Source organism: Quercus robur, chromosome 11, assembly GCF_932294415.1.
Source record: "Quercus robur chromosome 11, dhQueRobu3.1, whole genome shotgun sequence".
NCBI classification, from domain to species: domain Eukaryota; kingdom Viridiplantae; phylum Streptophyta; class Magnoliopsida; order Fagales; family Fagaceae; genus Quercus; species Quercus robur.
Genome location: NC_065544.1, coordinates 18,866,092 through 18,878,648, shown reverse-complemented (window position 1 = coordinate 18,878,648; position 12,557 = coordinate 18,866,092). Strand labels below are relative to the sequence as shown.

The window sequence follows — 12,557 nt, the reverse complement described above, 5'->3', positions numbered from 1 at the left end:
AATGCCCACTGAAGTTTGCACCTGCAGGGCAAAAAGATACTGCATAAAGAATAGAGTGATTAAAAAAAAAACCACTTTTATTAACTTTACACTTCACACTCATCTTTTCTAACTACACATTTTATCAAAAATTCTACAACCACATAAAAACCCCATTCATATATATATATATATATATATATATATATTATGGGATTTGTATTGCACCACACCATTAATTATCCACTGATAATGGCTAAGCATTCACTATTTCTATCCAGGGATGAAGCCCTTAATTCGGTTTTTATTGTCATACAAATAGTGGGCCCTCATTTTCAAAATAATCAAAGGACCCATCAGGGCACCACCACGTCCAAACAAGAAAATTAAAAAAATGCCAGTACTATAATCAGCTTTATTTTTTCTTTTTCTTTTTTTGTCTAAAAATACTATAATCAGTTAATCACTACTATTATTATAGTGATTATCATTAAGTACTTATTATTAGAGTAATACTAGAGATACAAACTTTTTTACAAAAATTTTTACAAACTGTTGATGTAATGAGTAATTATTAGTAAATAAAAAAAAAAAGATGTTAATGGTGGGTTTAGATGAAAACCAATAATAAGTTGGCAACATCAACAGTTTGTAAAATGTTGTAAAATAGTTTATGCCTGTAGCTTTTTTTTCTCTCTCTCTAAAAAAAACCAGCTTTTTTTTTTTGTCTAAAAATACTATAATCAGTTAATCACTACTATTATTATAGTGATTATCATTAAGTACTTATTATTATTAGTGTAATGTCAGAGATACAAACCTTTTTACAAAAAATTTTACAAACTGCTAATATTGTGAGTAATTATTAATAAATGAAAAAGTGATGTTAATGGTGGGTCTAGATGAAAACCAATAATAAGTTGGCAACATCAATAATTTGTAAAAATGTTGTAAAATAGTTTATGCATGTAGCATTACTCCTATAATTATGATTTGTGTTCATGGCAAATAAGCAAAGAAAACTAGAAAGGTATGGACAACTAGTACTGCCTGCAAATCATCAAAAACAAATAGAAAATAAGAAGAGTTATGCATATCCTGTAGCATTACTCTTATAATTATGATTTGTGTTCATGGAAAATAAGCAAAGAAAACTAGCAAGGTATGGACAACTACTACTGTCTGCAAATCATCAAAAACAGATAGAAAACAAGAAGAGTTATGCATATGAGTTCTCTAATTTTCAAACTTTTTTCCGCCTAACCCCATTGAAGTTATACTAACATCTCAATCACTTACTTACAGGTACCAAGAGGCATTTCAAAATCAGCAGGTACAGAAGACTGAAACCACACAACTGTGATGTCGGTGGCTTGATCTGATCCTAATCCATGTTAGTTTTGGACTGGCTTGCAAGACATGAATTCTATTTCAAGTAGGATTCTATTTCCTATTTCAAGTGCATCTATATTTCCTAATTGTAATAGACTAGGATTCACAGCAAGTCACGTGTAAAACCATGATCACCTAGCCGACCTACCTTTGTATAAATAGGACATAGGTATTGCAGCAATTGAAGAGAAGCAGAAGAAAATAGAGAGTGCAATAGAGAGTTTTGGCTGCTTCATATTATTCTGAGAGTTCTCTAGTTTAGCATAGGGTGCAAGGTTTTCTCTATTCCTTGTATTTGTGAGAGAGCTATTGGGGTATTTGGGATTGGATGTGTGTGAGAAGATTGATACACCAACTTGTATATCTCCATATTTGATTAGTGGAATTTCTTCGTCGTTGCCTGTGGATGTAGGCCAAAAGCCGAACCACGTAAATCCTTGGTATTCTTTTGTTTGTGTGTGTATTTATTTTCAGAGTTTGGGTTTGCTTCATTCCTATTGTTTATTTCTTGGAGATCTTTCTATAATCATAATGTTTTCACAATCAATATTGAGGTGGGAGTGCTATTCGGAGGTGCTTTCCTACTACAACAACTTGTTTTCCCCTCCAATCAGGAATGGCAGCTTATTTTGAAGGTAGCAGCTTAGAGCAACCGCACCTAGCATTGTAAATGCCATATGTAAAGGGTATTTAGCATTTTTCCCTCAAAAACCTCCAACATTCGGAATGCTATATATCAAGTATTGCAAAAAAATTTGGAATTTTGCTACAGTGCAATTCTACCTTTAGAATTGCACTATAGCACAATTCTAAACATAAATATTATTATTTAATTCCCTCTCTCTTCTACTTTTTATTAAACTACTCCGAATTAGTTCTCTCTCTCTCTCTCTCTCTCTCTCTCTCGTTATTTCTCTGCATCTCTGCTTTCTTTCTTCTCTCTTCAGACCCAAAACCCAAAGCCACCACACCATGACGAGCCACCACTCTCGTTGCAGATCAACCTGGTTGACAGTGGTGACGTGGCTTGCGTTCTCTCTCTCTGGTCAATGGTGGTGACATGAATCGGTGCGGTTGTGGGTTTGGGTTCGACATGGATCGGTGAGCTGGGTTTGCTGGTGATGGCTCCGATGAATGGGTTTGCTGGGTTTTGAATGGGTTTTGCTGGGTTCAAACATTTTTTTCGAATGGGTTTGCTGGGTTTTGAATGGGTTTTGCTAGGTTCAAACATATTTTTTGAATGGGTTTGCTAGTGATAGCTCCGATGTGTTTGTATGGGTTTGACAAAGGTTTGAATCGGAGCTCCAATGGCTCCGATAGTGATTTTTTTGGAATGGGTTTGACCATGGGTTGCTATGTTGTTTTTTTTTTTTTTTTTTTTTTTTTTTTGGTGCTGATGGTAGATCATGGGTTGCTGGTGGTGGTGGTGTCAAGTGTGTGTTGTTCAGTGGTGGGCTTGTGGTGATGGTGGTTTTGTATTGTAAATGATGGTGATTGTGGGATATATTATTTTGTTGTGTAGAAATACTATTTTAATGAGTAGAATAGGAAAATAAAAGTTAGGATACTGGGAGTATTATAAAATTGTATTGTATAACTAATAAACTGGCTTTTTGGGATGGTAAAATGGGATAGAGTAGCATTCACAGATGTGAATGCTCTTACAAAAATAGAAGGTCAAAGAGAAGTGGGTATGCTTATGAAGCAAAAACCTTGGATGGGAATGAGCTTTTCTCTGGTGGAGCTAGCCGTTGACGAAAATCTCAACAACTTGCAATCCAAGATGCAGTGGGAGAAGCAATTTTCAAGGCTATGCAAATGGGATACAACGTGATTTTGGTTCTAAGCAACAATACCAGGCTTGTGCAGATTTGCAACCAAGGGAAGGATCTAACTTGGACAAAGCAGAATTTGGTGGCAGACTTGACTCATCTTCAACAACTGGGGTTGACCACTCACTACTTGTTTGTTCCCAAGGATATTATCTCACATGTAATAGACTTAGTTGCTATAACTACTTGCTTTCCTATTAGCCACTGTAGATACAATCCGGTCTATGTATAAGTCAGGTGGCACTCTTTTGTACTATCTCCTTGTTTATCTGGTATTAAAAAAAAAAAAATGAAGTAAAATAAATAATGTTTAACAAAGAAATTAAGGGAAACTTACTAGGGTCAAAGGTAGAAATGGGTACTCTATTGTAAAACCACCATTTTGAGAGGCTCCAACGTAAACCCACCCATTCACATGGATTTGGTCCATACCAATCAATTCAAAATGGGCTAGGGGCATGGTCTCTCACAAACACACCTTATGAATTTTTCTAAGTGTTGAAAACACATTTATGAATGAAGTTTATTAAAATAACAATATTCTTCAACATTCATTCTTCCTATTTGTTCTTCTACATGAACATGACCATCTCTGTTTTTTTTTTTAAATCCTTCTTATAGTCACTTTATCAAACACGTGGAAACATATATAGAAATGCAAATATTGGAATTACCTTTAGCATCTAAACAGAGAGCAAACTATTTTGCTTGGCAACAATTCATTGTAAAAAAAAAAAAAAAAAAAAAAAAAAACACACACACACACACACACACTTAATACTTCCAAGGATAAATAAAGTTTCTCTGCAATCTAAATTGGAGGAACTCTCTCCAAACTATGATGTGTCAACACCAAAAACTGACAACTGTCCAGCCTAACTAAAGCTGAAATTCAAGAACTAACTCCCGTTAACTCAAACTTTAGACCACTTTTCGACATCTTTTTTTTATTAAAATTTTTTTTTCTCACCATCATCACCTAAACCTAAACGCTTAGTCCTTACTCTCTCTCTCTCTGTCCTTCAACGTAAATCCTTTCTCCATCTCTCTCCTTTGTTCCAGACCCTTTCTCCCTTTTTTCAATCGTCTTCAGCTCCAACTAATGCTCCTTCCACTGGGCCCCCAGATCTATCTCTTGTTTCCAACAGTCCCACCCATCAACCACTCTTCACCGTTCCACCCATCAAATCCCTTCCCTCTCTATCGACGCTACTCCCTCCAAACCTCTCTCATTCTGCCGTTCCAATCCCCCACCCACACTGTCGCTGCCAAGAAACACCCCTCCAAGCCCTTCTTTTTGTGGCAATCTCAATTATCTTCATCACACAGGGATTGCCACAAAAAGAAGGGCTTGGAGGGGTGGTTCTCGGGGGCGACAGTGTAGGTGGGGGATTGGAAATGCGTAATGAGAGAGGTTTGGAGGGAGTAGCGCTGATAGAGAGGGAAGGGATTTGATGGGTGGAACGATGAAGAGTGGTTGATGGGAGGGACTGCCAGAAACAAGAGATAGATCTATGGGACCGGTGGAGGGAGCATTAGTTAGGGCTGAAAACAATTGAAAAAGGGGAGAAAGGGTCTGGAACAAAGGAGAGAGATGGAGAAGGGATTTGTGTTGAAGGATAGAGAGAGAAAGTAAGGACTAAGCATTTAGGTTTAAGTGATGATGGAGAGAAATTTTTTTTTTTGATAAAAAATGATGTCGAAAAGTGGTCTAACATTTGAGTTAACGGGAGTTAGTTCTTGAATTTTAACTTTAGTTGGACTGGACAGTTGTCAGTTTTTGGTGTTAACACGTCATAATTTGGAGAGAGTTCCTCCAATTTAGATTGCAAAGAAACTTTATCCAAGATAAAATATATAAAATAAGCTTGACATACCATATGGTTTTAATGAGCAGAATGATATCCCCTCTCAAGAATATAGGCTTGCTACTCTGAAATGAGCTCTTTTATGGCATGAGATAAATCTAAAACCATTCATTTTCCAGTTAAGAGAGACAAAGGATGTCTACCAATTTATATATCATCTCTTTCATTTTATAGGGGTGGTGGCAATTGAATATGTATGAACTAGTTGGGTTCAATGAGAAGAGGAAGAGACAAGAAAGGAGGAGAGAGAGAGTCTGAGCAATTAAAGAGCTTACATGGGAAGTTAAAAACAATGGAGAAAGGGAGTCAGGGGTGTTATGGAAGTAGAAGTGAAAATTGTAGAATCATTAAAAGATTAATAGAAAAAGAATGGAAATAAAATAGTTTTGTTTATTAATGGAAATAAAATAATGACATAACTGCTGATGTGGCTCAACAATGACATAGTAATAATAAATATTATGCTTCAATTTTTAGATATATATAGATAGATATAAATAACTAGTTTAGTGCAATATGCACCGGTACAATAAAAAAAACACACACACACATACATATACACACATATACTATATATATATATATATATATATTTCTACCTAAAAAATAATGATTGTTCATAGTATTATATAAAAAGTTGATAAATTTTAGATATATGATTGGGCTTCTTATGGTTCATTTATATTAGACTCCTCATAGTTTGAACTAAATTAACTCATTTGAAACAAAAATTTAAAAGTTTAAATGACACACATAACACAAAATTAAAATCCAGTTAAAATCCAATTTGAATTCTGATTGAATTTCCTCTTAGCCTTGACTTTATATATATATATATATATATGATGTTTTATTTTTGTCAATAATGTTACAAATTCAAACTTTTTTTATTATAAATCCTTTGTTAATGTGTGTGAAGTGCAACCATTCAAGAGGAATCTAATAGGTCCCTGTCCCATAGCCACTAAATTGGAAAATCAATAAACAAATATTCATTTAATTGAAATTTGCACAACTCCCTAAAAATATTTAGTTGATCACAATAAAAAGTTCAACCACGTTTGGTACACTATAATGATGATTACAATATAATAAGAATAAATATCACAAGTTATAAAAGAAGCTAAAATGGAATAATAATTTTATATATTCATCTATTTGGTGAAAAAACATGAATAAGGTGGTGTATGATATCATATTTAGTCAAAATTTCCAAAACACTATTTTTACAAAATTATATGTTTACACAGATTGGATTATGTTTTGAATTAATTTTCAATTTATAATGACAGCAAAATAGATATAAACAATAAAACAAACTTGAGTTTCTCTATTTGAGAATATCAAACTTTAAAAATTAAAAATTAAAATTAAAAAAAAATGTCTCTATTCTCATGTTCGCAATAGAGAAAGAATGTGATGTTGGAAATAGTTGGGTATTTTATCCTTTTTGTATTAGTTTTAAATGATAATTAATAGAAATAAAAAATGTAAAATGAAACTATTGATCTAGAATTGGGTTTCTCTTGACAGCCAAAAATAAAATAAAATTTAGGCTCTCTTTGTTGTGGTACTGGAAGCGGAAGGAACAAGGAGGTGTTTGGTAATGTTGTTTGAACAACATTTTTTGTTGTTTAAACAACACAACACATATTTCTACAACACTTTTTCACCCACACGTATTTTCACAACACTTATACAATGTTACTAAAACAACACTTTTTAAATGAGTTACAAAAAAAATATTCTAATTCAAATAGAGAGAGAGAGAGAGAGAGAGTCCTTGGTAGCGAAGAGTAAGGGCTTTTCTAGAGCTAAATTTGTAAAAGTTAAGGAATAACAATTATACTCATTTTTTTAAGGACTAGTTATTCTTATTTTAAAGAATAAGTATCTCTTGTAATAAAAATATAACCAAACAATGGAATGATTATTCTTAAGTTATAGTTATTCCATTATGGGGTCTATTACAATACTTGTTTTTTTTTAAATATTGAGATGATGGATTATGATTAATTCAACATCATCATTGTCGTTTTTATTATACACTTATCACAATGTGTCACTTGATCCAAACAAAAAAAATTGTCACTTTATTAATTAGAGAAAAAATATGAAATTGATTATATATCAAACTTTATATTTTATTTTATGGATAAAACTTATGTATAGTACCTTAGGTGATGTTCCTTAGATTCCTATTTTAAGATTTTGTCATGTGGCTACTTAACTAAAAATATATATTTCCATCACATGAGAGAAAAGCCACACGGTAGAATCTTAAGAGAGAAATCTAAGGAACAACACCTAAATACTATACCTAAGTCTTGCCCTTATTTTATTATCCAAAATTAGGGAGAATCTTTGTGCCCCACAATCCACGTTATTTTTGGGAGGAGCTAAATGACATATTCTGAGTGGAAAGAGGGATATTATCTGTTGCTCAAAGAATTTTTAATCCACTAAAGTTAAGAAAAAAAAAAAAGTGGCATTCATGCCTGCATTACGAAAAAGTATTTTGTACAGTTTCTTAGAAGTAATGCATTAAGTTTTCCAATTAAATTCAAATACATGATTGCATTGACTAATAAAGTATAAATTGTAAATTATTTTTCATTGGTATAGTTAAATTCAATATAGTTATTTGTTATGATATACTTTTTTTAAAATTAAAATAAATCCAATATGATTAAAAAAAAAAAACGGTTCCTAAAGTTTTTATCCTCTACATTATATTAGGTGGCATTAAAATAGGAAGGCAATAATACATGTAGCAAAAAGGGAATTAACATTAGTCTACATGATCACCACGCATCCTTGGCATGATAGTCACTCCATAAGTACTAAGTTCTTGTGAGGTAAGGGGCAAAGACCTGGGGTTCAAGTCTCCACAAGAGGTAAGCACTAGGGTTCAAACCTTTTGGCGACCTAGTATAAGCAACGAAACCAATTTCGTTACCAAAAATACATTTATATAAAATTTTAAAAAAAAATTTAGTCTATGTGATAATACACCATTAACTTGACTGAGTTGACTTCAAATCCACTAGCCAAAGTGAGCTTTCTTATGGGCATTATTCTAATCAATATATATATAAAACCGAAACCTCTAAAGCTCTCACAATTTTCCATGTCAGCACAATATTAAAAAAAAAAATTATTATCATTTTTTTAAATAAAATTATTTTTGTTTAGTCCAAACTTAACAAGAAATGAAATTTTATCTCTCTAACAAGTCCAACTTAAACTCAAATTCTCTCAAGCCTTTGACTTTTGGTTGACCTCTCCACAATTTTACACATCAGTATTTTTTATTTATAATTTTTAAATCTAATTTATTTTTTCAATTAAAAAAGACATGGAACTAAAACTACACTCTATTATACTACTACTAAAACATTAAAACCCTAGAACTCTTCCCTTCCCTTAAGAACCTACGCAGGGCTTCTTTGATTTCGTATGCCCTTATGCAAATTTGTCCAACATTTGTACTATATCCAGAAAGAAGAAGACAATTGCTTAAACTGACTCTTGCATGATACTTGTGCATACACTAATGCTATTAATGCCCTAATGGACTTTCACGTATGTTTGAAGAACTCACCAACCATTCTAGCCATTAAACCTCATATGATCTAATCTAAAGAATAAAAAATCGATTGTTTGATGGTTCTTCATGTTTTTTTTTTTTTTTTTTTCCTTTTGATTTTGCAAGTTTCCTAAGAACACAGCCTAACAGGTAAGAGAATTAGTAGTTGTTTTACAACTACAAACCTTTTTTTTTTTATATAACATACAACTACAAACCTTGATCTTGGAACCTGATTTTTTTTTTTTCATATGAATTTTTCTAATTCTTTGTAGTAATTGTTTTTATCTAATTGTTTTATGTAAGTTTTGAATTTAGAAAAAAAAAATCTTTTAAACTAAAATTTTTACTTATCAATTTATGTTAGAATATATTCATGAACTTTGAGGTTTGTAAGATTTATTGTTGAAGTTATTGGTGAAAGTATTTGGTTATGATTTTTTTTATTACGCATCTCTGTAGATTTGAATTTTGATTTAAATTATGAAATATGTTATTAATATCTCCTCTTTTCATTTGTTTGATGGTTCTTCATGTTTTTCCTTTTTTGTTTTCCTTTTGATTTTGCAGGTTTCTTAGGAACACAACCTAGCAGGTAAGAGAATTAGTAATTGTTTTTATCTAATTTTTCTTTTAGATACAATGATGTTTTACAGTATTCCTTACTTAATGTCACATATAATTTGGTATGTAGAGAGTAGATAATTGAAGGTATTCTACAACCATCAAAATCTAAACCTTCCAAAGGTGGTGTTTTACAACTATTAGAATCTAAATCTACATCTACAAAGATCTTGGTATGTGTGTTTTTTTTTTTTTTTTTTTTTTTTTTTTTTTTTTTTTTTTATATATGAGTTTGTCTAATTCTATGTTTTCTAATTCTTTAGTTTGATTTCAAAAACATGTGCATGTTTATGATTCCTTTTTGTTGTAATAAGTTTCAATAGTTTAAAGGGTAGGTTTTTGTTTGCTTTTTATGTCAAAACATCCTCCTTCCTCCATTGTAAGTATTGAATTTAAAACAAAAAATCTTTTAAACTAAAATTTTTACTTATCAATTTTTTATGATAGAATATATTCATGAACTTTGAGATTTGTAAGATTTATTGTTGGAGTTTGTGCAAGTATTTGGTCAGGAATATTATTATGTATGTGCTCTCTAGGCCGAAACAAACCCATAATGACAAACCCGAGAGTTCAACAAAGGATCTCAATTTCTTTACAGAAGGGTCTATCTCTCCTGACTAGCTCAAGGAGTTAATCAAGGAAGCTATCAAAGACCAAGTTGGGGGTGGAAGTCAGGCGTCCATTGTCTACGCTAAACCATACACTCAAAGGATAGATCTCTTGAGGATGCCTCAAAACTATCAGCCACCGAAGTTCCAACAATTTGAGGGTAAAGGCAATCCAAGGCAACATGTAGCTCACTTTGTGGAAACTTGTAACAATGCTAGAACTTATGGGGATCTCATGGTCAAGCAATTTGTTTGCTCTTTGAAGGGAAATGCGTTTGATTGGTATACCGATCTAGCGCTTGGCTCCATCGATAGTTGGAACCAAATGGAGCGAGAATTCCTAAACCGTTTCTATAGTACTCGACGTACTGTTAGCATGATAGAGCTCACCAATTCAAAGCAGTGGAAAGAAGAGCCAGTCATTGATTATATTCAACGGTGGAGAAACTTTAGTCTTAATTGCAAGGATCAATTATCTGAGTCGTCTGCAATTGAGATGTGTATTCAAGGAATGAATTGGGCTATAAGCTACATCCTTCAAGGAATAAAGCCCAAAACATTTGAAGAATTAGCAACACGTGCTCATGACATGGAGCTTAGCATTACTTCCAATGGTCACCAAGGTCCTCCTGTGCAAGAACCCCGCAAGGGGAGAGAAGGGCAAGATACTCGCAAAGGGGGCAAATTTCCTCCTAAACCGGAAAACAAGCATTCTTTAATTGTAACTACTACTCCTCTCAAAGTTTCGGTTAAGCCCAAGATGAAAGAACAAACGCCTAATTTCACTCAAGATAAGGGAAGAAGAAGACCAACGTTACAAGAGATGCAAGAGAAGCAATATCCATTCCTTGATTCCGATATCTCTGAGATATTAGATCATTTACTTGAATTGAAGTTGATTGAGTTACCAGAGATGAAACGACCTGAAGAAGCTGACCAAACAAATAACCCTAAGTATTGCAAGTATCATCGCCTCATAGGCCACCCTATAGAGCGATGCTTTGTGTTGAAAAACAAAATTATGGAGCTAGCCCACCAAGGACAGATCACATTTGATGATGAAGCTGTGACTTCTAATCTTGCCATGGTGGCCTCAACAACCACTTCTACTTTTCTCACTATTTGGTTCATTTGAGCCTATTAAGGTGAAAGTACCTTTCTCCACAGTGCCAATTCCTGAGAATTATATCTTTTCATCTTTTACATGTTATCAAGTAAGTGGTAAGAAGAATCTTCAGATAGTGAGGAGGAGACAGAACGAGCTATCGTGTATAGGGCATACTGGTCTTCAATCATTTTTATTGATGATGATCGTTTGTTAGGCTCCAAGATTCACAATCGTCCCTTGTTTGTAACTGGGTACGTTCGAGAACAACGAGTCAATCGTATCCTTATTGATGGTGGATCTGCAATCAATATCCTTCCATTCAAAATATTGAAAGAACTTGGAATCTCCTTGGATGAACTACTTCCTAGTAGGTTGATGATTCAAGGCTTTAATCAGGGTGGACAGAGAGCTATTGGGAAGATTAGACTTCATATGCTCATTGAGGAAATGGAATCAAGAGCACTCTTTCATGTCATTGATGCCAAGACCACTTACAAATTGCTTATTGGAAGACCATGGATGCATGAGTATGGTGTTGTGCCATCTACGTATCACCAATGCCTTAAATATTTTCAAGATGGACAAGTCAAGAAGATAGTAGCTGATGACAAGCCCTTTACTGTAGCTGAGTCACACTTTGCTGATGCAAAATTCTACTTGGAAGATGATACAATAGAAGAAACCCAAGTCATGGCTTCACCATCTAGCAAAGAAGAAAAGCCCCACTCCAAAGCTCCAAGGATTGATTTTCCAATTATGAAGAAGGAAACCAAGAAAACAAAGACTTCCATGGAAGAGAAGAAGCATCATACTTCAAAAGTAACTAGAGTAGCCCCTGTGCTACACTATGTTCCAGTTGCCAGAAGAAAAGAAGGCCAATCCCCATTTTCAGGAGATAAGGAGTCAATATCGAAGGATTTGCAAGGATTAAACTCACCAGTTACTAAAATCACAAAACCAAGACCCTCAAGTCAACCATTGAAAGGGTTTACAAGACCATCCCAAGGACCAATTGTTGAACATGAGACTTTGCCCACCAAAAGAACCGAAGAGGGTTTTGACCCCAATGCGTATAGACTCATGGCTAAAGCTGGTTATAACCATGAGAGGCCAAGTGGTTTAGGTAAGCTCATCCCTGAAGCCTCTGGAAAAGAAAGACAAAAGACATTGAAAGCCAAAGGTGTTGGGGCACCAAGTTCTAAGGCTGGAATTGGATACACTCCACCAACTCCCATTTGTATCCCCATTCGGAAAGCTAGTGTTTTGATGATTTCAACAGATGATAAAGAAGAAGAAAAACCTTCAAAGCCATCAAAGAAACTATCTGTTTTTGATCGCATCGGCCGACCCACTCCCCATATCTCAGTCTTCGACTGGTTGGGGACACAAGAAGATGATAACTTTGTTAATGGCACTCGAAGCTCTGTTCTTACAAGACTCGGTCATTCAACTTCTTCCCAAAATGGCACTCGAAGTTCTGCTCTTACAAGACTTAGTTATGCAACTTCTTCTTAACTTTCAAAGGATAAGAAGTTAAGACAAAAGCAAAATAAG

At 33.8% G+C, this 12,557-nt stretch overlaps 1 long non-coding RNA gene across 1 annotated transcript; it reads left to right on the top strand.

Annotated features, from left to right (window-relative positions):
- Window positions 1-1,653: 1,653 nt before the first annotated feature.
- LOC126707362 (uncharacterized) lies at window positions 1,654-3,403 on the top strand. The gene is made up of 2 exons (XR_007648918.1): window positions 1,654-2,057; window positions 3,161-3,403. It is a non-coding gene; the product is annotated as an uncharacterized LOC126707362 (long non-coding RNA).
- The last annotated feature ends 9,154 nt before the right edge of the window (window positions 3,404-12,557 follow it).